The sequence below is a fragment of the Camelus ferus genome, chromosome 1 (assembly GCF_009834535.1).
Source record: "Camelus ferus isolate YT-003-E chromosome 1, BCGSAC_Cfer_1.0, whole genome shotgun sequence".
Taxonomy (NCBI): Eukaryota; Metazoa; Chordata; class Mammalia; order Artiodactyla; family Camelidae; genus Camelus; species Camelus ferus.
In genome coordinates, this window is record NC_045696.1 from 44542919 (window position 1) to 44570126 (window position 27208).

Sequence of the window (27208 nt, forward strand, 5' to 3'; positions counted from 1 at the left end):
TTTTTCACAAAAATCAGCATCCTCGAAAAAAATGATATTAACAAACTTACATCATTCCATTAATGATAATGAACCAAAAGGGTTAGGGACAGCAGTAGGGTTCTAAACAATTAATAGGTGACTTCATATTTATAGGCACCTTCCTCACAAAGGTCTACTGACTGGCCAAGGCAGGCCTTCCATCCTCCCCAACACTTACAGCCTCATTTTTAATACTTTTTACGGCTTTATTTAGAAGAAAAGAAAGGTAGAAGTATTTGGAGAAAAAACAAATTATCCATTATAGATAGAAAAATCCTCATAGTTTACAAAAGAGATGATGAAATCCATGTACAATAATTAAGCTTCCCTTCTTCCTCTATTTTCATAGAAACACATGACACTAAAGTTTAGCTGATATGTAATATTTCCACCTACACTGGATAACTACACAAATATTACAGATGAGATAACAATACACATAACTAAGACTTATTCTTAAAGACCAATTCATTTTAGATTTCATACAATCTAAGAATTATGTTCTTCATGGGTGGCCTGTGAAATGGATTTTGGGAGAATGTAAGATATTGAGGAACACAAATAGTGTAATATAAGATATCCAGGTAATTCTGACAAACTCACCACCTTGCCTTGATCTCTCCAAAACAACCACTTTGAGAACCACTGGTGTACAGCCAGCAATGTTCAAACCCAGCCTTGGACACATTTGCCAGTATCATTTCTTCCTCCATGCCAGTATCAGCAACATAGTTCAAACTTCCACAACTACAAACACAGTCCTGTCCAGCACTAAATTAACTCTATTTTATAATTTCTCTTCCCTGAAAAAAATTTATATCCACTACCAAAAAAATGTACTTCCAGTATAAAACTTTTTATAAATCTTTCGCAATGAAACAAAACCTTCTAGCTTCTCTGATTTCCTTAATCTCGAACTAAATTAAACCTCAAGACTATCATTATTTTAGTATCAAATCACACTTTTATTTATAAAAACAAATGCTGAACAAGAGTAGCACTCTCAGATGATCAGAGTTTTTAAAACTGGGATAAATCTTGTAGTGTGCCCTGTACTTTCTCAGCTTTTATTTGTACACTGAACAAATTATTAGCTTTCTGATACCAACATCTCAGCAGCAATCGTATTCTCCTTAATGACTTCCCTCTGCTTTTTTCAATACCTTAATGCTTGGCTATCAAAACTTCAAAATTTCCTGACTTCTTTCAACATTTTCAGTGATAATCTAAAGTTAGAACAAGAAGTTCAAGTGGGCTTAATACAAAGTCTCTTGTCTCCTTGAGTGAACATACAAAAATATATATCCAATACAGCATAAATTCTGTTGTCAAGTCTGAGATGGTTTGACTTCCATGACTTTATCTTATTTATCTTTCTTCTTTTAATTTAGAATAGTGGTTCTCAAACTTTAGCATAAATCAAAATTTTGTATAGAGCTCATTAAAACACAGAGAGCTGGGCCTCAACTCTAATTTCTGATTGAGTACACCTCGGGTAGGACCCAAGCATTTGCTTTCTAGTGAGTGACCAGGTGACGGTGCTTCAGGTCAGGGGACCACAGTTTAAAAGCCACTGACGTAGATAATCATAGAATTCCATTCTAGGGGTAACCTTTCCCATCAGCTAGCTGCATTTGATCAAATGATTCTTAGGAAAAGTTCACAGCAATAATAAAAATTTCAATTTGAGAATGAATTTTCATCTATTTTTCAGTCTTTCTATAGCCCCACTGGGAGGACATTAAAAATATTCAGCCCAGTCATGAACACAGACTCATCAAGGAACTAAATATTTCAATTAAAGAGAAATCGATGTGTGCACAACACATTGGTTAAAGGTTAACAGCCAGAGGACAGCTATTATCACCTTTCTGCAATAAAGAAATACAAGTGCTAATGGCTTAAGGGACTTACCAAGTCAGTTTAAAAAATTTCAAGCCGTGTTTAGAAGAGGACCTGATCAGCATTCCTAGTTGCTTATTTGCTGTAATCATAGGGTAATGCTACCTGCTCTTGGATGACAACAAAATCTTCCTATTTCTTCATGCTGATACTGACAAGACACTGTTTTGAAAATATTCTGGGTTTTTTTTTAAATTACAGTTTTAAAGAGAAATTTACCTAACAGAAAATGAAAATATTTGTATATGTTGATCGTGCATATTATTTGAAACAGATACTAAGTGCAAGTGCTGTGATAAAGCACTTAGTTGCACGGACCTACAAATACACAAGGACTTACAATAAACAAAACAATGAGAACAAATTTATCTTTACAGCCAAGGAACTGCCCAAGACTGCAAAGGCCTCATATCTCATTCCCAACCATATCTTGAAGGAGCTTTTATGAAAGTCAGGCCACCTCTCTGGACATAAGTATCCTTAGCTGTAAAAGGAAGAATATTGAACGACATGATCTGAAAATTCACTCATGCTCTAAAGTTTATAGTTTCACACAGCAGTCTAACTAGCAAAAATGTATTTCTTGTTTTTTTATTTTTATTTTTCACTTTTAACTGAAGATTGCAATTAGTCTCAGCTAGAAAGCAAATTTTTAAAAATGTATTACTCTGACCACATATCTTAAAAACAGAGATTCACTGCTGCAGTGAAATGATTGGTCCCAAAAGTGAATCTTGCAGAAAACAAATAAATATGTCCATCTGGTAAAGTTATTACACACTATACAAGTGATAAAGAATAAACATATAATAATTTTTAAAACCCTGCATGAGTTGTTACTGTAGTTGGTTAACATTTAAGGGCAAGTTTTTTTTCCTAGTAAACCATCAAACTCTATTTTAAAATACTGCCTTCTTTTCCTCTCTCTCTCTCTGTGTCTCTCTCCCACACAAATGTGCTCTTTGTTTTCTTCATTACATCAACTTCAAAATAATTATGCAAAAAAATTTAAGCCAAAATTACAGTCAAGGTATGACTGCAACCTCAGAAAAAAAAAAATTGCTACATTTAGAAATCTGGGTAAATTTCAATAAAAGATGCTCATCAGGAGTCAAATAGCTCAAATATTTATTAAAGATGAAATATCACCATTATATAAATATAGAGCATTGTCTCAAAACAATAATTTCAAATATGTTTCATGACAGCCATTAAATTGCTCTGTCATCTAAACAGATAACATAAACATTTCATTTAACATTTACTTTCAAAGTAGCTTATGTAGTTGTACACTCTAGGGCCAGAATAATCAATAATCTTTTCATATAAAAAGGCTTTTCAAATCTAAATATTAGTCACAGATCTTTTTATTATGACATATTAAAATATGCAAAATAGATGACTTCAAAATAGTCACCAACCTCCACTGATCTGTACCATGTTGATGCCTACTGGCCAACATCATTACGTTACTGAAAACAATAAACCCAGTTAGAGAATGCAGCCCACTGTTATTACTAGAGAGAAAAATACAACTCCCTAACCTAGAAAAATCCCTCTCTACTTAACATCGGATTGGCTACTGTGAACATTTTTACTCAAAGGAATAGTTTAGATTTTATGGAAACTTAGACATTTTTAAGAGATGTCACTGCTTAATTGTCATCTTAAATGGCCATTTACAGTAACTCAGACACATTGGCAACTTGAAGGTCACTTTGGTGGCTATCACCTCATTGTAAAAATTGGGAGGGGGGTTAATTGAAGAAAAGAATTTAACCAAGAATTGCATCGTTCTTAGTGCATTAAGATCAAAATATAGTATTGATTTACTTTTGAATGATGGATATTCCATAAATTTATACAATCGCCTTAAATTTTCATTGTTCCTTTTACGGATTCCATAGTTAGCAATTATCATGCTAGAGAGGAAGACAAGTTTCAGCCTCTTCCATTCTTCATGGAATGAAACAATCCTGTGAGGCCGGTTTGTCTCTCTCCCTTTGCGGTCCCTCCAGGCCAGTCACACAAGAGGAGCATGTTCTTGCTGGTAAGGAATGCAACAGGCAGCGGCCCTGTCTGCTGCCTTCCTCGGAGTACATGCAACATGCCAACTGCTCCCGTGGTTCATTATGGGACAGCCCACCTCCATCACTGTATGATTACTTGGAAATCCTTTTACGTTAGCACCTAAAAGTCACTATTCTATATGATGAAACGTCATGCTATTAAAAATCAGGTCTTTGAAGATTACTTACTGGTGGGAAATTTTTTTTAATAGAATATAAAATAAAAGCTACAAAGTACTAATTTTTATAAAGTATAATCCTAATTATATCTCAAAAATGCATAGACAAAAATTAGAAGAAAATACATTAAGGCAGTACATGTGATTCTCCATGTATACAGATACAGTCAATTTTTATTTTTAGCACTTTACCCATAGTACTTTTAAATCATGCTTTTAAAAAAACAGTGAGCACTTTTAAAGTACTGCCATAAAAGAAATGACCTTTGGAGGGACCAGTGAAAGCAAAGGACCAAATCCTTACTCTCTTATATTTGTGTAAAATTTGTCTGCCATGAATTTTAGAGGTCAGCAGAAGGTCTGAACAGGCAAGGAGTGAGTATGTGCGAGGGGAATTGAGTTTATGAAATGAGAATCATCAAGACAGATACAGAAATATAAGGCAGAAGAGAAAGGGAAAGCAGAAAAGGAGGTACTTTTCAAAACAGTCATGATGTCCTATATTACATTTATGTCATGGATATGAGTATTAATGTAAATAAAAAGATAATACTGGACACAAAGTGAATGATTAAAATTATAATTTCACAAGAAGATATTACCAGAAACAAGAGCTATTAAAACCACTATTTGATAAAGATTATTTGTTCACTTTTCTTAGCTTTTCAATTTATTTTCAAATAATGAAATGAAATTACAGGAGCCACTTACTGATTTCCTTCAGTCTGCCTATCCACGAATGCATTTTACATAAGAAAAAAACCTTTTTATCAGAAACATAATCCTCTATCTTAAATATATTAATTAGTAGAAATTATTTTCTTTAAAAGGTGAGATTTATTCCAAGTTTTTTTGAAAAGTTCTGCTACTTAACTCTCCCCCAACGATAAGAGGCAAGATATCCATATGAATTACAGAGAGAGCACAACCACTGATGAAGATGGCAAAATTATAATGCCTCTAACTCTGTGCCCAGAATTTTTAAAATATATATGTTTGATTAAAATGCAACTGAAATTTCTCTTAAATAAACTTAATGGATTCAAATATGTCCTAATATCTCTTGCAAACAGGGGAGAGTGGTGAATTAACATTAACAATATAAATGGTCTAGATTGTCACAAGCTATATTATCAGAGAAATATCTCCATGAAGATATGCTAAACATAGACATCTATTAAATTTCTTAAGGTTTTCAGAATTCATAAACCAAAACAGCCAAGGTTATTAAAATCCCTGTAAGCTAAATATTCAAGGTATTTCACAATCTGACCCCACAAGGTTGGCCTTATTTCCTGTCACCCATCATTCTAGGAAGTGGAGTAGAAAGTTCCTGCTAAATTGAAATCTAAAAAGAGTTTGGGATTCTTGCATAAAAATAATATCCCCATAAAAGAAAAAGTAAAACCATGAACATGTGTTTTAGAAATTGAGCTTTTAGAGGTAACTATACAAAGCTTGTTCTGGAAGATAGCAGGTTCTAATAACCACATCAGAGTTAAATTAATTTAAATTTAATCATGTCCACACGATCCTGTTTCCTATGAAAATTTAGACACAAGTATAAAGAGTGCACAAAGAAAACCAGCTTCTGATTTCAATCCACAATTCAGGTTGGTGACTACAGCCACAACTATGAGGGTTTAGGTTTAACCAAAGTTATAATTCTGATTTCAGATTTGCTACTTGTCTGAAGATCTCTTGAGGGAGAAAAATTATGTCTGTCTAAATCATCATTCCATCTGTAGCTACAAGCATAGTGCTCAATAAATATTTTCTAAGTTAATTCACTTACTTCAATTCAATTCACACTTATTGAACACTGACTCTGTGGTAGGCAATGGTGATACAAAAATGGATAAAACAGGGATCTCAGCATTCTTAAAGTTGTTTGGGCCTCAGTTTCCACACCTCAATAAAAGAAGACTGAATTAAATCATTTCTAATGTCCTTCCCCATCCTCAAATTCTACGATTCTACAATTAGAAGTATTAGCTGTTTATCTTTAAAAGTTATGCAAAGCCACATCATTAACAGCTTTAACTTACCCCTGTTAATGGTAAGGAGCAGTGGTAGCACACGGTAATGGTCTAAAAGTATGGACATTGAGGTCAGACAGTCTTGAGTTTAATCAGGAGAAACCACACAGTAATTTGAAAAGGGAAAGATTAATGAGTGAATTATTAACTACAATGAGGGACTGGAGTAAGGAGGTATTGGCTAATGAAAAGTAGAGAGAACTCTAAAACGTATAGGAATATGAGAAGCAGTCACTGTCCTTAGGACTGAGATAGAACAGCTTAAAGAATGCCTCCCCGCCATCCCTCCAGATTTAAGTCCCTCCGGACTAAGAAACAGATCTTAAAGGAGAGGGCACAGCCATGACTAGGTAAATGGCAGAGAATTTGCTGTGGTACCTAGCTGGCAGAACTTGCTGGAAATCTGTGCTCTAACGTGCTTGGGAAAGCTGTTCACGGGGAGGTGCTGCAGAAACCACCCAAGTGGAAGCTGCTGGCCACTGCGTGCTGCTGGCTGCCGTGCACTGCAGGCGGGGGACTGCCGAAGCAGCTGCACACTTCAGGAGCTGCAGAAGCCAAGCAAGGAAGAAGCCATCCCTTATGGGAGACTGCTGATCGAGCACTCCAAAACCAGAAAACAAAGCCCTACCTTCCGCATTCCTCTCTCCACGCCTCTGGACTGACAAAGCTTAACACTGTGCCAGTCACCAGAGGGCTCAGATCCATTTTCACAGAGCAAGCAAAAAGGTTAATTTGGAGCTGATATGCAATAGATAGCTAAGGAGCACAGTCCATGCCTTTGACTCTTAACTTCTACATGTTCCCTGCTGCTCACATGTTAACTCCCATACAATAAAATACTTTATATCACTATGTAACAGTGTATAGCTACGCTTCTTAAAAAAGATTTTATTCCTTCCCCAAAATGAGACAGTCCAAAAAGTCTTTGTATCCATCACTGGCAAATTCAGTAAGAGTCCTACTGAATAGTAAGAGTCCCCTAAAAGCTAAATTGTAAATTTAGCTACTAATAATACGCATATGACACAAGGAGAAGAAGCCAAGAGATAAAGAAAATAGCATACAAACAAGTGCACACACACATATACACGCACACACACATATACACACACACAAACATAGAGAAAACAAATAACATTATGCAAAGCTTCTACAGTCCTCATTTCTATAATTGGCATAGGGACTTTAACTAATACCTTTGGCTTCCTTCTTCCAGTGACCGTTAGTTATTACCTCTACCATCAGCCAGAACCTCAATTAACCAGGGTTTGAATGACCCAAATCTTCACTGCCACAGAGCCCAAGTCCTCAACTGTTCCATCCTTACACTTTTGGTAAGTTGCCAGACCTCTCTAAATTCTTGTTACCTCGTTCATAAAATGATAATAAAGGTAGCTAGTTCTCATCTCAAAACTTTGTGATGTAGGTTAAATGAGTTAAGGCATGAAGAGTTCCTAGTACATAATAGATATTTTGAAAGTCTTCCATTTTCTTCATCAATTCATCTTCCTTAATAAGGTAACAGAAGATTCTATGTGCACTAATATGTTCCTTTTGACTTCCAAAATAATTTTAAGAATGAGCTTTATAGATCTTGCATCATGAACCCTATTTTTGAGTGCTACTTGAAAACTGGAGGATGTATCGTCTATCTATGAAATGTAGAATATGTCCGGGATGGGGCATAGTGAGATTTGGGGTTTTTCTTTATATACTTCTGTAGTATTTGAATTTGTTACTACAAGTATACATGATTTTTGACCTAGCTCTATGTCTGCAAATTTCTAGATTTATTACCTAGAGCACTTAACCTAACCGGAATTCTTTTCTTATCTACAAAATAAGGGAATTGGAATAGATGTTCTCTCAATTTTCTTCCAACTCCAGCATATATGATTCTATTTCTACAACTTCAGAGTTCTGTCCAGGTATACTTCACACATGGTCAATAGATGTATCTTAGTTTTTCTTTTTTTATTGACACATCATCAATTTACAATGATATGTGAATTTCTTGTGTACAGCATACATATACATAATGATTCCTTTTCGAATTATTTTTCATTATAGGTTACTACAAGATATTGAGTACAGTTGCCTAGATGTATCTTTAATTTATGTAAAAAAAAAAAAAAAAAAAAACGCAATCTCTGGGCCAGAACAATAACAGCTCAGATACCACCATTTACTAGATACATAACTCTGGTGAGGTGCTTAACTTTTGGACCTAAATTTCCTCATCTGAAAAATAGAAAAAAATAAGACTTCATGTGCATTAACATGCAATAGGAGTTCAACTAATTGTAGTCATGCTCCTTAATCAGATATCAGACATGTTAACATGTGTGTGGTAGGGGTGGGGAGATGGCAAATTATTTTTTAAATCTGTGAAATAAGGTAGTCCTGTTATTGTTACTCACTGAACATGTATCACTCTGGTTGAAAAAGCAACTCAGCAATCTTTTTTTTTTTTTTTCATTTTCAACTCCAGTAATTTAAAAATGTTAAATCAGTATTACAAAGTATGAAAAGTAAAGAGCAAGTATCATGTGTCCTTTATGAAAGGGCAGGACCCATGCATTTTATAATTGATTACTTACTGAGTGACTACTATCTGAAAGATAGGTTATTAAATGCTTGGGATATACCAGTGAACTAAAATAGAATCCCTGTTCATATTGGAGCAGACAGCCCAGCAGGCGGGGGGAAAGCACTGATAGAATTTAGGAAGGATAAAGAGTAAAGGAAATATTTGACAAATGAAAATGGAGGACAACACTGTACATTATTTTTTCTCTTAGAATATTAAACCCTAAAAAGTGTGAATGTTTTTATATATCTTTTCTGGAAATTTTTATATGTATAAAATGAAAACATAGTATCTTAAGTTGAATCACTATAAAGCAAATGATTTGGTGAGCGGGGGCAAGGTGCCACCAGGATTAAAATTAAAAATATTATAAGGAAAGAAGTAGAAAGTTAAAATATCCATTTCCCAAGCCTGGTTGATTTATGAACCTATTGTCTTCAAGAATCTAGGGTTTTGATTCTTGACTTAGACAAACAAAAAAATATATGAAGGAAAATAGATTTGCTTGTCCAAAAACAAAAGGGGTGGAAGGTGAAGTCATAGAACAAGTTTCCAAATGGAAACACAAAGGACATTCTTTCAGGTTTTACTGTCATCCACTCAAGAACAAGCAGATATTCTCAAACTAGATAACAGTGCTTTTGATCATACTGGACCAGCAACAGAGCCAGGAGGCATTTAATCATCTTTTATTTACTTAAAAGCATACCTTGAATATGTTTGTTTTTCCTTCTACCTGTATAACTCATTTTGTTTCATTTTAAAGCTATTGTAGGATAGATAGGCATTTTACTTAGTGCTTTTCATAACAAAGCAATTTACTGAAAAAATTTTAATGACAAGTATATTAAAGAGACTTCTATAGGTAATTTTGTGAACTCTTTTCCCTCCAGAGAGCTTCACAAGCAGAGGGATGTTAGCATAAAATTGTATAAACATCTTCAGAAAGAAGTTCTTCATTTCAAGTAACCTATTTGGTATTTTGACATTTGGCAAATGCTTTACTTGTGTTCCATGGACATTAGGAACAGAATATATTGCAATATATTCTGTCTTCTGGTCCCATTTATATTAACTTTTTAAGAAAGCACTCTGTTAGGTATGACGTTCTGGATTTCACTAGTGACTTTGTACCAATTTATATCATTTAGCAATAATATTCCAACAGTTCATCTTGAAAGAAGGGGAAAAAAAAAGTCAAGTTTTATATGTTATGTGATATAGTTAAATGAAAACAAATATCATTATTTTACATCAGTGGGTAATTCTACCCATGATGACTACCTTGTTATTTTTCTTCTGTTTTTCTTTCTGTGCATCTCTGTGCCTGATAAGTTCTCATTCCCTAATCTTTCCACACTCTTGCTCTCCCTCTGTCTTCAATGTTTCACACTTGCTAAGCTCTTACAATTTGTTTTTAGGTACAAAGGAAAATACAGGGATAGAATAACTTGCGTGTATAATTAATAAAACATAAATTATATAAATATTTAGTACATTTATTATCTTAAAATAAATTATGTTAGAAAGGAAATAAAATTTCAAAGGGAGACGAAAAAGTGGTATTTCCGAAAATAGATATTGTAGTAGAGTAACTTCAGGAGCACAGATTCAATAAGTGGACTCAGCCAAGTTACAGAACACAGAACTAGAATTCGGAATGTGAGCAACAAGGTTTATAATATGTAGATACTATTGATCTTATCCATGGAAAGAGAGTTAAAGGTGAGGCATGTAGGATAAAATAGTATCAGCACATTTTTAATACTGAGTACAGTAAGAGAGGGAGAACAGAAAAATATACAACTCTAGAATAAACCAACCCTACTAAGTGCCAATCTATGAAGAATAAATATAGGAAAAAGTCCAGGGAGAATTAATATAAATGCAGAATTTCCATTCCCACTAAAGGCTTTATTATCTGGTCTGTCCATGGAAGGATTCTTTAGCATCTGATTTTTGCTTATGAAAGAAATCTACTTAGAATCTTCTGGTCAAGTGTTGTGAATTTAATATATGCATTTATTTCTTTTCCATCTAAAATACACACACACACACACGAAACCTGTAGCAATTCAAAAAGGATAGACTCACAAAGTCAAAGAAAGCTAGAGCAATGTAGGGATGTTAATTAAATTTTAGAAACTGGAAGTCAAATAGGCAGCATGATTTAGGAGACCTGAATGGAAGATGCTTGTGCATGATGAGAAGGGGGATTAAAAACCAGACTCTAGCAGTTTCACACCACAGGAGCCAGAGAAATTGCAGGGATCAGTTACTTCTATGAAGGTGCAAGGTAGAGCAGAAAACAGGATAAGTGGCTGAGTCTTTAAAAAGAACTGCTATATCCTCTCTCATCCCAAACAGCCCAGTAATTATCTCTCTCTTACCCATGCTAAAGATGAAGGGTTTATCCTCTGGAAAGTTGGATAACAGAGCATCTCATCTAAGAAGGTAAGGCACAGGTGAGGGGAAAAGGTAAGTAAGGTACTAAAAATGAAATTTAAGTGATAACTCAATGACTAAATATTCAGTTCATGAGCCCTTTCCCTCTCCTGGTGCCTAGACTAATAACATCCAGGTCTAAATCTCCAGGCAGGCTATGGAAGAAAAAATAAAACAGATCAAAAGGGAAAAAAAAAATCCCACCAATACTGACAATAGGGGATCCCCTCAAACACAAGGAGAAAACTGAGCTCTCACACCAATAAACAGCCCCACCTGAGAAAACAGAGCTCCAGTAAACTCAGCACCTCACTCTTAATGTAAATGGGAGGCCAAGGACCACTAGCCAATTATGGAAAGTCTCTAATATAAATAAAAATGAAAACTTACAGGGGAAAAAAGCAACCAAGGCAATTTAAGAAGCAAAATTTAAATTTTTAAAAATATTTTATTGTCCTTAAAGAAATAAAAGAAATAGTAAACCTACAACTCCAAGTCAATATGCTACCAAAGTAAGATTATTTCAGATCAGTGGCATTTTTCAGAGAACTAGAACAAATCATTTTATAATTTTTATGCAAACACAAAGGACTCCAAATAGCCAAAACAACCTTGAGAAAGAAGAACAGAGCCGAAGGAAGCACACTCCCTGACTTCTGACTACACTACAAAGCTACAGTAATCACAACAGGATGGTGCTGGTACTAAAATTCTGATTCCAAAAAATAGAATAGATTATTCGACAACTTTGGCTTAGTGGAAAATGAGACTGAGAAGTGTTAAATAGTATGGAAAATTTAGCCAGGGATCATAAGAAAACAAAATAACAACAATAATAAAGGGCAATTAACTCCACAAAATAAAAACAAGTTGTACACACACAAAAAATTTAATAACAGTGCTCCATTTGGCTCTGAATTAAACAATATACACATAGTCATAACAATTTAAAACTCTAAATAATGATTCAACTTAAATGTTAAGAAGTGGGTTTGTTAGGCGGGAAGAGGTGATGACACATAGCTGTGAGGGGAACATCAGCATGTGAAAGGGGTTTAACAGAACTAAATCTTCAGTTTCCACAGTAGGAAGTCAATACACAAAACCTGAAATTTAGGAAGATAGGCAAAATAGGTTATTTAGGAACCTAGCTAAATACCAAAGAAAATGATGAAAAAATTTGAAATTCCAAGAATTACTTTGAGAAAAAGGCATACTTACATTAAAAATCTGTAACTAGGAAGAGTGCAGTACTTACTGCTGGTGGCATTACAAATTATATTATTTGAAAAACTATATGACAATTTGTCATAAAGAAACAATTCAATAAAGCAAAATGCTGTTTATTACAGCATTATCTATAACAGCAACAAACATAAAATAAATGTTCAACAAAAAAAGAAAGCATTTGTAAATTACAGTAAGGACATAAAAGGATTTGTAATTATAAACACAATATTGAAACATATGAAAATGTTTATGAGATATAATTAGATTAAAAGGAAGAATATAAACAGAGGAGTGCAGTATGATTGCTACTCTTTAAAACCACGTTTGCATGTGGAAAATAAAACAGAAAGGACAAGTAAAGCAAAAGTACACAGCAAAGTTAAAGTAAAATTGCAAAGTAAAAAACCTAAATTGTGTAGCCATTTATAAAGACTGTATACAAACTGGGGGAAATGTTTGCAATACTTCATGGAAAAAGAGCTATTACCTTTCAATGAGCTGAATAACAGAACATCCCAAAATTTAGAAGTTTAAGACAAAAGCAATTTAGCTCCTGATTCTGAGGAATTTTGGACAGGTTATTTGGGTCTTTTAGTTTCTGCTGGGCTCACTCGTGTTGCCAGGCCTTAGCAAAGATGGCTTATCCCTGCTCCTTATGGACTCTCATCCTTCAGAAGGGTAACCAGGACTGGCTCACATGGCAGTTAGGCAGCGTTCAAAGAAAATGAAAGAAGCATTCAAGGTCTCTAGGGGCCTACGCTTGAAACGGTACACAGTCACTTCTGCTACATCCTACTGGCCAAGACGTGTCCCAAGCCTAACCTTGGGAGGAATGGAATACAAATCTTTATAGGAGGAACTGAAAAAGAATATTGTAAACAGAATGGATGCAGGAAGGAGTGAAGAAGTGCAGTCAGTTTTGCAACCTGCCATAATTCCTAATACACTTTAAAGTTTTTTTTTTAAAAAAAAGAAAGAACACAAAAAGACAATAATTGTATATAAAAATAGTCTTGAGATATGATCATATAGCCCACCAAAAAATAAAGTCAAAAACCCATTAAAAATGAAAAATTAACATCTTAGTAAGATGAATGCAAATTAAACTGTATTGAGATACTGTTTTTTTATTTACCAATATAGTAAAATTCCAAAAAGTTGATAATATACCCTGTTGGTGAAGCAGTGGCATAAAAGTATGTTCATACATTATAGGTAAGAATGCAAAATAGTGGAAAAGAATAATAGCAAATTTAACATATGTATTTGTTCTTTGACCAGAAATCCCACTTCTAAGACTCTATCCCAAAAATACAATGACAAAAATATGGGTAAAATTATGCATAACGCTATTCAATAAAGGCCAATTTGTAGTAGCTAAAGATTGGAAGCAAACACATCTTCATCAATGGAGAACTGGTTGAATAAACTATAGTAAGTCTGCACAATGCAATACAATGCAGCTGTTAAAAAGAAGAAGAAACAGCCCCATAGACAGCTGTAGAGTAATCTTCAGGGTATAATATTAAGTGAAAAAAGAAAGTCATGCCAACATTTATCCATTTATGAATATTTGTTTAGTTTCAAAAGGGAGAATGAGAAGATAAACCATAAAATTAGTAAAATGTTTACCTATGAGGAGAGAGGAACATGTTTGAAGGACCAATGGCAGAGATTAGACTTCTCTGAATATACTTGCTTTGTATATGTTTGAGCCATACAAATATTTTATAATTATAAGGTAAAATTATATGAAAATGAAACAACTGCAATCCCCAAAATTCAGAAGCAAAACCAAATTTACCATATATTTAGTTGCTGGCCTAACTACCAAACAAAAATAATTTCAAATGATTAAAAACACAATGATTTGTTCCTCCAGAGTGAAATTTATCTTAAAGACAAAAAAAGAGCTGGAGGAAAAAACTATTACTGCCTAAAGCAGCTGTTTATAAATGTTAAATGTAAAAAAGCAAATAAGTAATTATGAAAACAGTGGCATTAACTGGAACTCCATAATGGTAAATTCAAATTGAAAATGTTGTTATGAACACATGGTTTATTTTTTCTTAAAAAATAATATTTACAAGCTTGTCCACTAAAAACAGAAAAAAGCCTAGAAATATTGGTTAAAACCAACCAAACAACAAATAAAAAAGCCCTAGCTTTCATTTTTTTATTTCAACATATGATTTTCTACTAAAAGGAACCAGGAATCATCAGAGCAATGGCTAGCACCAGGTTTAGAAGAGGAAATGTTGAAAATGATTCTGGATATTGGGTCATACCTGATTATAAGGAATCCATCAAAGACTATCAGGGTTATATCCAAAGGATGGAGGAGACAATTTGAAAAGCCTCTTTATGCCAATGATGGACAATTTGTGTATCAAAAAAATTAAAAGTGCAATGGATTGATGACAAGCAAATATGTGAAAATCTACAAGTTCAAAACTATATTTAAAAATGTATTAATCACTTTGGAAGATGGTTGATAACTAATTCATTATTTAGAAAGTAGTAAAGAAAGAGAAACAACCAAGTGTTTAACATGTCTCTCCCACATAAAACCAACGCTGAAGTTAACAAACTACTTGACTGATAATCTCAGGAGAGAAAACCAGAGATTATGTCTCCCAATGGAAGATACAACACCACATATAAAGCGTTTTTGCCAAAAGTATCTAGCTTAAACCAGATCAAACAATACAAATAATCTCGTTTTCAACAAATAAATTGAAAATTATTAGGAAGGGTAACCTCAAGATGAAAAGATACTAAAGAGTTATATCAAAATAAATACAATGTTTTGACCTTACTTGTATACTGATTTAAACAGACCAATTGTAAACAAGCTATTATGTAACTGGGAAAATTTGCACATGGACTTGATATCTGATAATATTAATGGGTTATTTCTAATTTTTTTTAGATATGATAATATCGTGGCTGTGTTTAAAAAGGAATCCTTACCTTTTAACAATATATGCTGATATATTTATGGCATAATCTTAGAATTTTTTAATAATATTCTTGGAATATTTTCTATGTAAAAGTAATTGAAATGAAATGCAGGATTGGTCTTTTATTTCCAATATTAAAAATTAATTGTACCAACCAAGGGGAATTTCAGATATTTCATCAAATATTATCCAATTAACAATTCAAACAGTGAAATTGTATCTCTCTCATTCCATCTTTCTTATTCACTTTTTTCTCTCTTTTATATTCTTATTCTCTATGTTCATATTTTATCTTCTACTCTTTTTTATATTCTTTACCTTTTTGCTCCCATTTCTTTCTCAAATAAATTTACCTATAGAGGACTTTATCGTGGAAGTACATTATGAATGTCTAAGGCAAGTACTGAAACTTCAGAAAGTAGGACGGTTCATAGCAAAATTCAGCTGTAACAGTAACTCTGCAGTATAGGTTTTCCATAGTTATCTACTGGTAAATGTATAAAGACTTAATCAGAACAGTAACACCAGAGTTCTCACATGGTCCAACTGTTAAATAACTCAGCATAATAAATTTAGCTGTTTTCACATGAACCACTGATGCGCAAAAATAATTTCCTGCTAATCAGTAATAATGACTATATCCCCAGTGAGTCACCGTTACACTTTAAGAAGAAGACTGTGCTAATGCGTGAATAATTATTGACCTGATTAAGTGTCCAATCTTGCTCTTGGGGGAAAAATGCACATCATTTAACAATTCAGCTGTATATTGTCTGTGCGATAAAAGCAAGAGGTAATTTGGATAACTAATGCACCAGCTAAATTCCGTTAGGCAGTTCCCAAAAGTAGATGATTTTCATCTCCCTTAAACATTTCAGGAACCTACATTTTTCTCTGCTTTGTGTCCTTAATGTGCTGCCAACTATTTTCTAATTTTTTTTTTCCTAGAGGCAAGAGGAAAAAAGAATTAGAGAAAATGAAGTAGATGATAGGGTTTTATCTGTCTCTCAGTTAAGAGGGCTTGGAGTTCAGAGAAAAAGCTATTACTAGTTAGCACCACAGAACATTCCTCCGCAAGGCCACTTTGCAATGCTATTAGAAAAATAGGCCTTTTTGGGAAAAGAGAAATGCACAGGATTCCACATGCTTAGCAAAGACCAACTTGGACTGTGATAAAGAGCTAGGAGCTATTATTTGTTAGGTTTAGTTGTCTCTGATCAAATTGTTACTTCTGTTTGTCTCCCTAAGATTAACTCCCATTAAGTACAAAGCGAGAGCAGTTTTGCTCTCCAGGAACGTCTTGACATTGCAAATCAGATCAGAGGTATAAAGAGGGAAATAGGAATGCAATCTGGTAAGGATGCAATGCTCCTTCATTTGGAATGAGTGTGGTGAGATCTGAATGCTACGTTCTTAACCACTGAATGAATACATTGGGTCAGAAAAACTTCCTGAACAGTTAAAATTAGAAATAATTTGGTTTCTGCAGCAAATCTGTTGGATCAGGTTCATAACAAATTCCACTGGTGTGCACCACTATTTAAAATTTTCCAGTTCCACTGAGAGAAGGGGAATTAGTCCAGCAAAGCAACGTCCTTTCCATCAAGAGACATTTGTTTATTAGCCTTTATGAAACTGCCTGCTTATCACCCAAAACTACACCAGAGCTAAAGAACAATTGAAAGTATTCCCCACAACTAACATTCAACCAAAACAGCTTTAGTGATGCTGATGAACAATATGGGGACTTTCCAAGAATAAGTGAAAAATAACCTCAACTCTGAGAGGGGCAGAATATTTTCACTGAATGCTGCATCTCGACATAATCAAAGATGGAAAACGATGGAAGGGCTGGAGTCGTCTTTCTGGAGGAGGACGTTGTTTGTGTAACAGTTATGCCCACTTCCAACCATTCACTTTAATTTTAAGGGGAAATGTGAAGCTACCTCAGAAGCACTTTGAATCAACAGAGCAATATTGAGTTTTGGTCTCATGAGGCAAGTACATCTATAAGTTGTTTGCACCTCAATATTAACTCCAGGCTTTAATCATTTAACCTTTCAACTTCTTCCTTATTGAATGGTATTCTCTCACATCACACCATGAAAATACTGAGTTCCCCACTGTACTGCACTAATGAGTCACTGAAAAGGTTTTGCTCACTTCAGACTACAAATAATACTTCTGTATTATAGCACCAAATAATAATTATTACTCATTCTGATGACTCTGGGTCATTAATAAAATGAGTATATAATGATCATTATTATGCTCTGTTTAGAAAGGTAAATCATTATATAATACATTTTAGAATAACTTCCTCCCCAAATGATTAAAATATAAAGCTGCAATGAAAACAGATAATTTGGGTGATTGAGAAAATTTACTGGCCTGAAATCATTTATGGTCCATTATATTGTATAAATTATTTCTGTATCAGCATAATAATACTTATTATAATGTTTACTTCAATATAGATTTTTCAACTCTAAAGAGCCTCAATATGGCATTTCCTCTTCTGAAATAGATTCATCCACATTCGACTGGTTTAGATTAGGCAAAAGAGATTTTGAATGGGCAAACATAAGGTTAGATGAAGATACTGTTATGTTTCTGCTCCCAGAGATGAAGTTTATGTCTCTCTTGGACTGATTCAATACTGTAGAATGGGAGTTGCTCGTGAGTTGTGAGATTTCATCAGTCTTCCCCTGCCTGGAGTCTTCCCCTGCCTGAACCCCTCTCTGAACCCCTCTCTTCAGGGTTGCCTGTCAAGAGACCTGAAGTAGGTATCCTGCTGTCTTGCCCAGTTAAGCCACTGGATTCAGGCAGTGTATTACAAACACATTTTTTTAATCTCATCTATGAAATTTATCTCCCTTACTGGCGTTGCCTTAATATTTTCATTGCGCCCCTTCAGTTGCAATCACTGACTTAGTGAGGTGCTACAGCGACATGGGAGGCTACATCCCACCTCCCTCCTTCTGAAGGTCAGAGTAGCTGTGAGACTTCGCTGCAGTTACACCTTCTCAGGGGAAAGCAGCATGTCGTGCACGGTCTAGGGCATGGAAGCAGGGAAAGGATGCTGATTTTTAAAAAAGAAAAAAAAACCTTTCATTGTACTTTTGATTATCAAGAATGAGGTATTTGCTCATAATGATAGGCTGTCTCTAAAAAAATGAACACTATTTGCTCCATCTACTTGGAAAAAAGTTTTATGAAATTGAATTAGAGAAATTAAAAATATGTTTAAAAAAACTCACCAGAAAAACTGAATTGGGTAAATGAGAAGTGGAGAAATAAAAATATTATGCCAGAAAACCTCAGCTCAGGGAGAGCCCTGTGGCAGCATGAAACTTCCTGCTTACCAAGAGAAACGAAGGTAAAGCAGAGTTGCCATCACCAAAATTTAGAACCCTCATCTGATGAGACGATGTTTCCCTATATGGGAGAGCTGAAAAGGAACCAGTGGTTGAATAATTCATTCTCTGCACAAACACAGGTCTTCCTGAGCATCCAGAATGGGGACAAAAAGAAGCACAAGAATGTGGGTTTCTCAAGTGTACACACTGAGTAAGATAGACACATACTATGGTTTCTGCTTTAATCCATATGACCGTGTTTCTCTAATACATGCTATTGCCAAAGATCTCTTCAGCTCCTGCTGTGTCTCCTCGACTGGGTGTATATTTCTCCATGGAAAGCGAAAGTCGCACAATTAGAGATGCCAATTAAAGAGAATAATTTCACTGATCTAACAGCTAAAAGGTTCCCTTCTTCTAGTACAAATTATCATCCTTTGGTCATTCTTGTTGACACTTTGATTTTATAAGAAAAAAAGGTTAGTTGTATAACTTCATTGACTCTTTCTTCAAAGATTATAGGGCAAGAAGATTAGAAACACCAGCCTAATTGAACTTTACCGTGCACTGTAGATTTCTGTCTTCCAGTCTCTCCATGAACTCTTACAAGCCAATTCCATTGGGCAAATATTTACTGAGCATCCACACATGATGGGTTCAGACAGTGCTAGGAGCTGGAGGGGTTGAAAAAGTTAGAGGGAATAGTTTCTTCCCCAGAGAACCTTTAAATCCTTATTAGAAGAGGAACACATAGAGATCTTCTTTTTTTAAGTGGGAAACTTTTGGCATCACATGATTAAGGACACAAGCAAAAAATAAAAAAGTTAAGATTAGGACAGAACAATTCAGAGAAAACATAGGACTTGGACCAGACCTTGAAATAAAATTGGTAAATGTAGGCCAGGGAAATAACATTAGCCAAGACATGGAGAAAAGAACAAACACCAGACTTTTTTTTTATTGGAGCTGGAGAACTGTGTACTGGGAGAAATGGAGAGCTGACAGCAGGAGATAAACACAGCAAAGAAGGAAGTATACGCATCTCCCTAGATTAGTAGGAATGCATCATTTATACATTAAATGTCATCATGTAAATTCCTACAGTATAAACTAAGACACTGTTTTGTTTCCATATCTATGAGAGTCTGCAGAAGTCGCAGAGGTGAATTTTATTTCCTCTCTACACTGACTGGCAGAGTGAGTCAGAAACACTGGCAAGCTCTGAGGGCAAGACATGTTTTACTTTTGCTTGAAAACATTAGCAGCTATTAAAATAATTCTCTTCATTTCATCTGTTAGACTATAGACAGGAAATGCATGGGAGAAAAACACGTATACCCAGGATCCATTAGTCTTTTCACAGCTGGGGAGAAATGAAACCTTGTTTTATCAAAGTAATTGGGTTATTATATGAGACTAACTTCACTCCAGACCCCTTTTCTCTCTGTGGAAACTATGTACACGGTCAGCATTTCATATCCCCACCTCACTACACCTCTTTTAGGAATATTTATTTTACAAGGCAATAGATAATTCATGTGTTTGTAGCTTAAACTTACTATTATAAGCTCATTATTCATTTAGTTATAATGTGAGTGCCCACTGTATATCAGGTTCTCTTGTAAAGTACAAGAAATACAATGATAAGCATGGAAACTAAGGTCCCACCCTCCAGTGAAGGAAGACAGCGATAAACAAGAAAGCAAAACTGTAGACGTGATGATTTCAGGCTGTGGTCAGGGCTCTAATGGAAAAAAACAGAGTCATATGACAGAGGGATGATGGGAAAAGAAGAAGGTCTTTCCTTGAACAGGGTAGTCATGGAGGTGATCCCTGAAATGGTACCCCTGAGTTTAGCTGGAAGAATACAAGGAAAAAGCAGAGAGAAGGGTCAGAGGAAGAATATTCAAGGCAAACAGAACTGCACATGGTGTGTTCAAGGAACAAGAAAGGGGCGATGTAGCTTGGCTGCAGGAAAAGCGAGAACAGGTAGCAAGAGCTTGGAAGTTGTTGGGAAGGAACCCAAACCAAAAAACATGGTTTCCAAACCCATGAATTCCAAAATTCATGTAGAATTGTGTAGGGTTTGGTTAGAGGAGGGAACGAAAGTGAAAAGAGTGGATTGGCAAGTGGTTGAGAACTATAAGGGGAAAAAGGAAAATGGTCCTTTCACAAAGTTAAAGAAAATATCTTCCTAGAATCTTCTTTTCTTGACACTTTTCTCTTTAGTTTGCCAGTTTCTTAAATAGGGAATTTTATTTTCAATTAGCTATTTTAGGCTGTAAAAAGCCAAAAACAAAGTGAATTGAATTTTATTTTCCCTTTGCCTTGGACTCTTTCCAAGAATGTATATACAAAGGAATCTACATAAAAAAACTTCCAAACCATTAGTCCACTAAATTAGACAAGTGTTTATTAATCACTTACTGTCTCCTTTACAATTCCAGGCCCTGCAGAATTACAAAAGAAGGCAGGCGGCATGGTTCCTGCCCTCAGGGAACTTAGAACCTGTTTGAGAAGACCTGTATAAACACAAAAGCTAGAGAGCAATGTTATCAGAAATCTCTAAATCAGTGGAAAGAATTAGAGTACAAGTTGCATGTTTAATTTTTTTAAAGATGTGGAATGCTAGAGGAACCACCATGGGGTGGATTCATCCAAGAATATTGTGTGAAGTAGTTGAGGTAATGCCCAATTATAAAAGAAAGGGGTTGAATTTCTAAACAAGGGACAACATTCACAAAGTTGGGGTTGGGTACTGGTTTCTAGGGAAAAGCAGAGACTGTAGCTAAGTGTTTATCTGTAGCTAAGGGGGAAATTTAAGACTAATTAGGCTAAAAAAGATGATATAATAGAAAGTCTATAAAATCAGACTAAAGGATTTGTATCCAATAGTTGGCAGAAAACTACTAGACTTTAATCAGTCAGCACAAGAGTGGAATTTTTTGCTATATAACAGACAACAATAAAACAACAAACACATGCAGTGCTTCTCATATGAGAAATATTTTAAAGAAATTTCCTTAAAATTCTTATAGATATTCTTTGAGATAGATCTTTAACCTCAGGGAACAGATAGAGAAACTGGGGCACATAGGGTTCCCCAACTTGTTCATTGTCACCATATAATCTCTCGCAAATCCAGATAATAAAACCAACAGGATATCTCTTGCTGCCCAAGCTTTTAACATCATTGAATACTAGATACTGTGTCTATTCTATGAGCAAATGTGATAAAACAAAAAGGGACTAGAGACAAACACCAGGTAGAAGGGTTTAGTACCTGTGAGTTAGAAGCCTACATCTCAGTGCTAACAATGAGAATGGGGAGGAAGGTATAAATCTAAGAGTTCTTGCAAAGGATGATTGTCCAGGCTTTTGGAAGATATGCATATCTGAAAGAAGAAATAACACCAAAATAGTCCACTTAGGAAATAGGGAAGATAGTAGTGTAGTTGGCACAAATATAGAACTTGGAGAGGAGGGTTAATTAGTGGTGAAAAATGATGGTTGTCTGGACATAGAGTTTAAGAAGATGCAGGAACTTTGCCAGGAAGGTATTCATAGGCAGCTGTAAAGCAGATAGAGAATCAATTCAGAGTTTCATGCCAAACAGACTAAGTCAAAGTAACTTTTTTATCATTGTCTTTCTTTGCTTTAAATTTGACTACAAAAATTGAGATCCAAAGAGTTCCTGGTCTAACTTCAGATGAGTAACTGTAGCAGCTGTGTCTAAGACTAGTCATTCTCAGGGGTGATAGGGTTAAGATCTGCAGTTAGCTTGACATTTTGTTCAAACTGAGCTGCCCATCTGCTCTTGTAGACTAATAGTGCTGCGATTCACAAAAAGAAGATATCTTGGTCACTTCTGACTAGATTTGGGAAGCAGACACGCATAAAGTGATGGATGGCTTTACTTCAGCAGAGTGTAGAGTAGGAGCAGGGGAGGGCAAAGGTGGGAGCACGAAGAAAGTTTACCAGACACCAGGAAAAAGGCCACGCTTTCCTTGGATGAATCCTTCGGTCCTTTACTGCTTCATCTTCTTGTCTTGGGAGTTAACCCCATCGAGACCCTCCATCTCACTTTGTCATTCTGATACACCACAGTCATGATGCATAAGGTAACCGCATACTAAGTTCCTATTTTTCTATTTCAGAAGACCCATGGGAATAGTTGCTACTTGGTACTGATACGGCCTACCCCCAAATTACAGGAATGGTCTTTTGTTTTTCAAGGTAACTAATTTGCTTATCATCCACTTCTCATCATCCTTCTTTCCTTCTCACAGGGGGGAAAAAATGGGGTATTACAGAAACTCAGTTGGATACTACCCCTTAAAACAAATCAGTTTAAACCTCCTTGATCTGAAAAAATTCCCTGAGAAAAGATATCACAATATGGAGTTAGAGAAAAGTATCCCTTCCCTTCAAGCTAAGAAGCCATATTTTCCACTGTGAAGAAAGCAAAGTAGAATAAATCTTGAACACCTATTCCACTTTCATTTTAGCATCCATCAATTTACGAACAATAATCTGAAAAAAATTCACGGCACAAAACTAGGAAGATTTCATTTTATTGATGTAGTCTGAAGTAATACAGATACTTTGAGGCCTACATCAAATTTGTTACCGGATTTTATTCAAGATATATATTATATAAGAGAAAAAGCAGGCTCTTGCCCTACATGTGATATATGTAATAATTTACTTGCTTGTCTAATAATAACATCACTTTGTATAATGCAAATGAAATCTGTAAAAAATATGGACTCACAGGTTGTTTTTTAAACCCTGTAGCAAGAGGGAAAATAGCTAACTACTATCCAAAATTCTCAAATCACTTCGTTTCTTAATAAATTAATTATTTTCAGTTATCCAGTAGATGAAGGTTTGAAAACCCTTCAGTTTCACAAAGCTTTATTTGATTCTCCATTGGCTCCATAGATAACCAGCCATCAAAATAAAATGTACAAAAACATCAGGCTATTATTTTATACCTGAAAAGACTGCTAACTATACAGTTCTGTGAAATGTATTTGAGAGACAACTGTTTCCTTTTGTACTGACTTGCAGTAAATTTGGCAGCTCCTTTCTGAAACTGTTTTCAGATCTTTCAAAATGGTTGCAATTTGAAGTCACAAACGGTTTATTTATATCTTTACAAAATGTTTACAAAGACCCAGTCATGAGACTCTACACTATTCACAAAGGCAGAACATATTATTTCTAAAATATAACATTTCTTAATCTCTGGTGGCACTCTTTGTCTAACAAATTCATGCACTTAGCACCTGATTTAAGCTAAAAAAATACAATTATAACAACGCCCGAGTCCTCTTCACTTTAAGGAGGCTGAGAGCAATGTAGTCTTCAGGACACCTGACAGCTCTACAGTCACTCAACCAACATTAAGGATGCTGAATTACTTTATTATTGTGTCTTCCTATCTCATCTTCTAAGTCCATGTGACAATAACTCACATTCAGGTCAGCTTACTCTCATACAGAAATTTACTTTCCTACAGTAGAGTGTGTCCATGTGTGCATGTGAAGAGGGTATCAATAATAACACATGCTGAGCAATTTACAGTCACTTTTTGTTATTGTTTTGCTGTCAAATGATGCTAACAGATCCACTCAGATAAATTAACTTTCTTAACTAGATTGCCTCACTTGGTGGAAACAGCATAAGAAAAGCTTACCACAATAAACAGTCCATCAAATATACAGAAGATTATTATTTTATCATTTTGTTTCCATATTAACAAGCATTAAAAATGGTCAGGTTTATTTTTGTTTTCTTTCTTTTCACAGAAATACTCATTATCCTGCATTCCAGCACAAACTGGTGCAAAAGAGGGTAAAAATCTTGTGGTTTTATGATATAAAAACCTGCTGGTGATTTGTGGTGTTGTTTTAGGGATAATATATGAGAAGACTTGAATAAAGTTAGATGAGTTGATAAAAAGCTTTTTTTTCCTCTTTTTTAAATTTCAGGGGAAACTGGCCCTGTCCCCAGCTCCAGAGATAAATCTTGATTGGACTAAGCCAATCATGAAACCCATTCCCCTTTCAGTAACTGGTTTAAGTAAGGGCATTTGATACCATTCTGGCCAATAAAACATGAAGGAACATCTGCTGGGGACTTCAGAGGAAGGTTTCTTTACTGAAATACATGAAGACATATGTGCTGATGTAATATCTGCGTCTAAGGCCTGGGATCACAACAATCATCTTATAATCCTAAAGGAGACCAGGGGAGGACAAGCCCAACACACTCCCCAGCCACTCCCCAAAGGTCCTTCTACTATTTATACAGTAAATATAACTGGATAAAGAAGAACACCCAATTTTCTATGGAACCTTCCCATGGAAGACTGTTGGATTTTCAAAGAATCAAAGCTCCATCATGACCCACCTACTAGGGTAAAAGTATATAGGGTTATATAATAAATGAAGTCCTGACCCAAGTCTGTTTTACACAGGTTTATAATTGCTTTCCAATTTCTGAATGAGAAATCAGAATGGGCATGCTGTTAGTTGATGAAACTTTTACACTGAAGTCCATGATAAACCAAGCACTGCCAATTGTACAAAGTCATAAATTGGCATGAGCCCAACAGAAATACATCCTAAAACAGAAATAGAGCACCCAGGACTGTACTTGAGCAGGACTAATAAGTTAGTTGCAAAAATAAGTGGTCCAGACCTCCACGTCACCTACCACTTTTACATCTACGTCTCCTCCTTAGCTTATACCTATGGCTTCATAGAGAGTTCTCTATGATCACCTGTCAGAGGAGGAAGAAACTCAAGCTTGGTTCATGGAGTCAGTCTGTTTGACGTACAAGTCCAAGCTGAAACATGACTGCTACTGAGCTGCAGCCCCAGTGAGGAGTAACCCTGAAAGACAAATCAAGGCACAGAGCTTCGGACTGTGTACCTGATCAGCTGCTTTTTGTAAAAATAAAATTATCCCATGGTAAAGATTTAGAGAATCATACAGAATCACCGGCAGTGCCTCATTATTTGACTGGTTAGTCAGAGATCTGAAGGAGCAAGACGGGAATGTTAGGGGGAATGGCATTTGGAGGGAAGACACACTAAACACCATTCATAAGTGGTCAGCCAGGAAGAGAGATGAAGTAGACTCTTAGAGTCGTGGATGAGACATCAGCCCGGAAATAACACCCTGCACTGGTAGAGAAATATCCTTCAGGATGCATAACCAGTGGCCACTGCATGACACAGCGCCCTGTTAGATAGAATGCATGGGTTCATGAGCCAAGATGGGGAATTAGGGGTGACTCCACCCATCTTACTCATCCCATTCGGAGTTGTTCTTTCCATCCTCTCAAACTTGGGTTCTTTAAAGCTAGAAGCCCTGGGTTTCCAGAGGAATGATTCTTCCACCAGAAAATATAGTAGGAGTCCAGCTTAAAAAAAAAATCTATGTCTGCTGCCAGCTTGGGACACTTATTCTAGTGGCTCAGTAGTCACAGAAAGGAGTTCTCATACTAGCAGAAGCCAGTGACCCTGGGCATAATTAGGAGGTAAGATTCCTGCTACATGATGACATCTGAAAAGAATACGTTAGCTCTGAGGTAACAGCTTTGTGAGCTGGGAATAGACAATTACTGCCTGAGTTTGGACAAGTGGGAGCAGAAGTGCTTCCATAGAATGGATCACACTGGTATGGGCAAGGAGGATCACAGTGACATCAAGATATAGAGAAAACTAGAGATATTTTCCCAAATTTTCTGGACTAGGTAAAGCTCTCAGAACTGTTGAATAATCCTGGAAAAGGAACAGTAGCCACCAACAGGAATGACTGAGATTTTATTTTCTGCTAACACTGAAAAAAATGGGGTTATCTAGTCAGATTTTTTTAATTTCAAAAACATCAAGATATAAGATATTTATTCTTTCTACATACTGTCATGTTACAGAACATGTTCCTAGCAGGTATCTGCCTAAGTACTATGTACAGTGTTACTCCCCCTGGTACTAATGGTTTTAGACTATCAGATCTACCAAACAATAGTCTCACATGCTAAAATGCATGTAAAATATTAGAATTGCTAAAATGCACAGAGAATATCAAAATACCTTTTCTTCTTTAGGGGTCCAAGTGACTTATTTATATTTATACATATTATATACATGCTATATAAAATGATATGTTATATCATTTTTTCAATCAGGTATTTGAAATTCAGTGACTTAGAATTTTAATATTTTCCTTTAAAGTAATTTTGTTTTTTATCAGTGTTTCCACATTTTCAACCACAGTGGATACCTGGAAAGAGATAAACCTGTGTTTGAAAGCTAGCTTGCCTATGACTTTTCTAGCTATGAGACCTTGGTCAAGTTACTGAAACTCTTTAACCCTCAGTTTTCTATAGCAATAAT

At 35.3% G+C, this 27208-nt stretch overlaps 1 long non-coding RNA gene across 1 annotated transcript; it reads left to right on the top strand.

Moving 5' to 3' along the window:
• Window positions 1-7114: 7114 nt before the first annotated feature.
• LOC116663251 lies at window positions 7115-24716 on the top strand. Its single transcript, XR_004319464.1, has 3 exons — window positions 7115-7544; window positions 22955-23033; window positions 24611-24716. It is a non-coding gene; the product is annotated as an uncharacterized LOC116663251 (long non-coding RNA).
• The last annotated feature ends 2492 nt before the right edge of the window (window positions 24717-27208 follow it).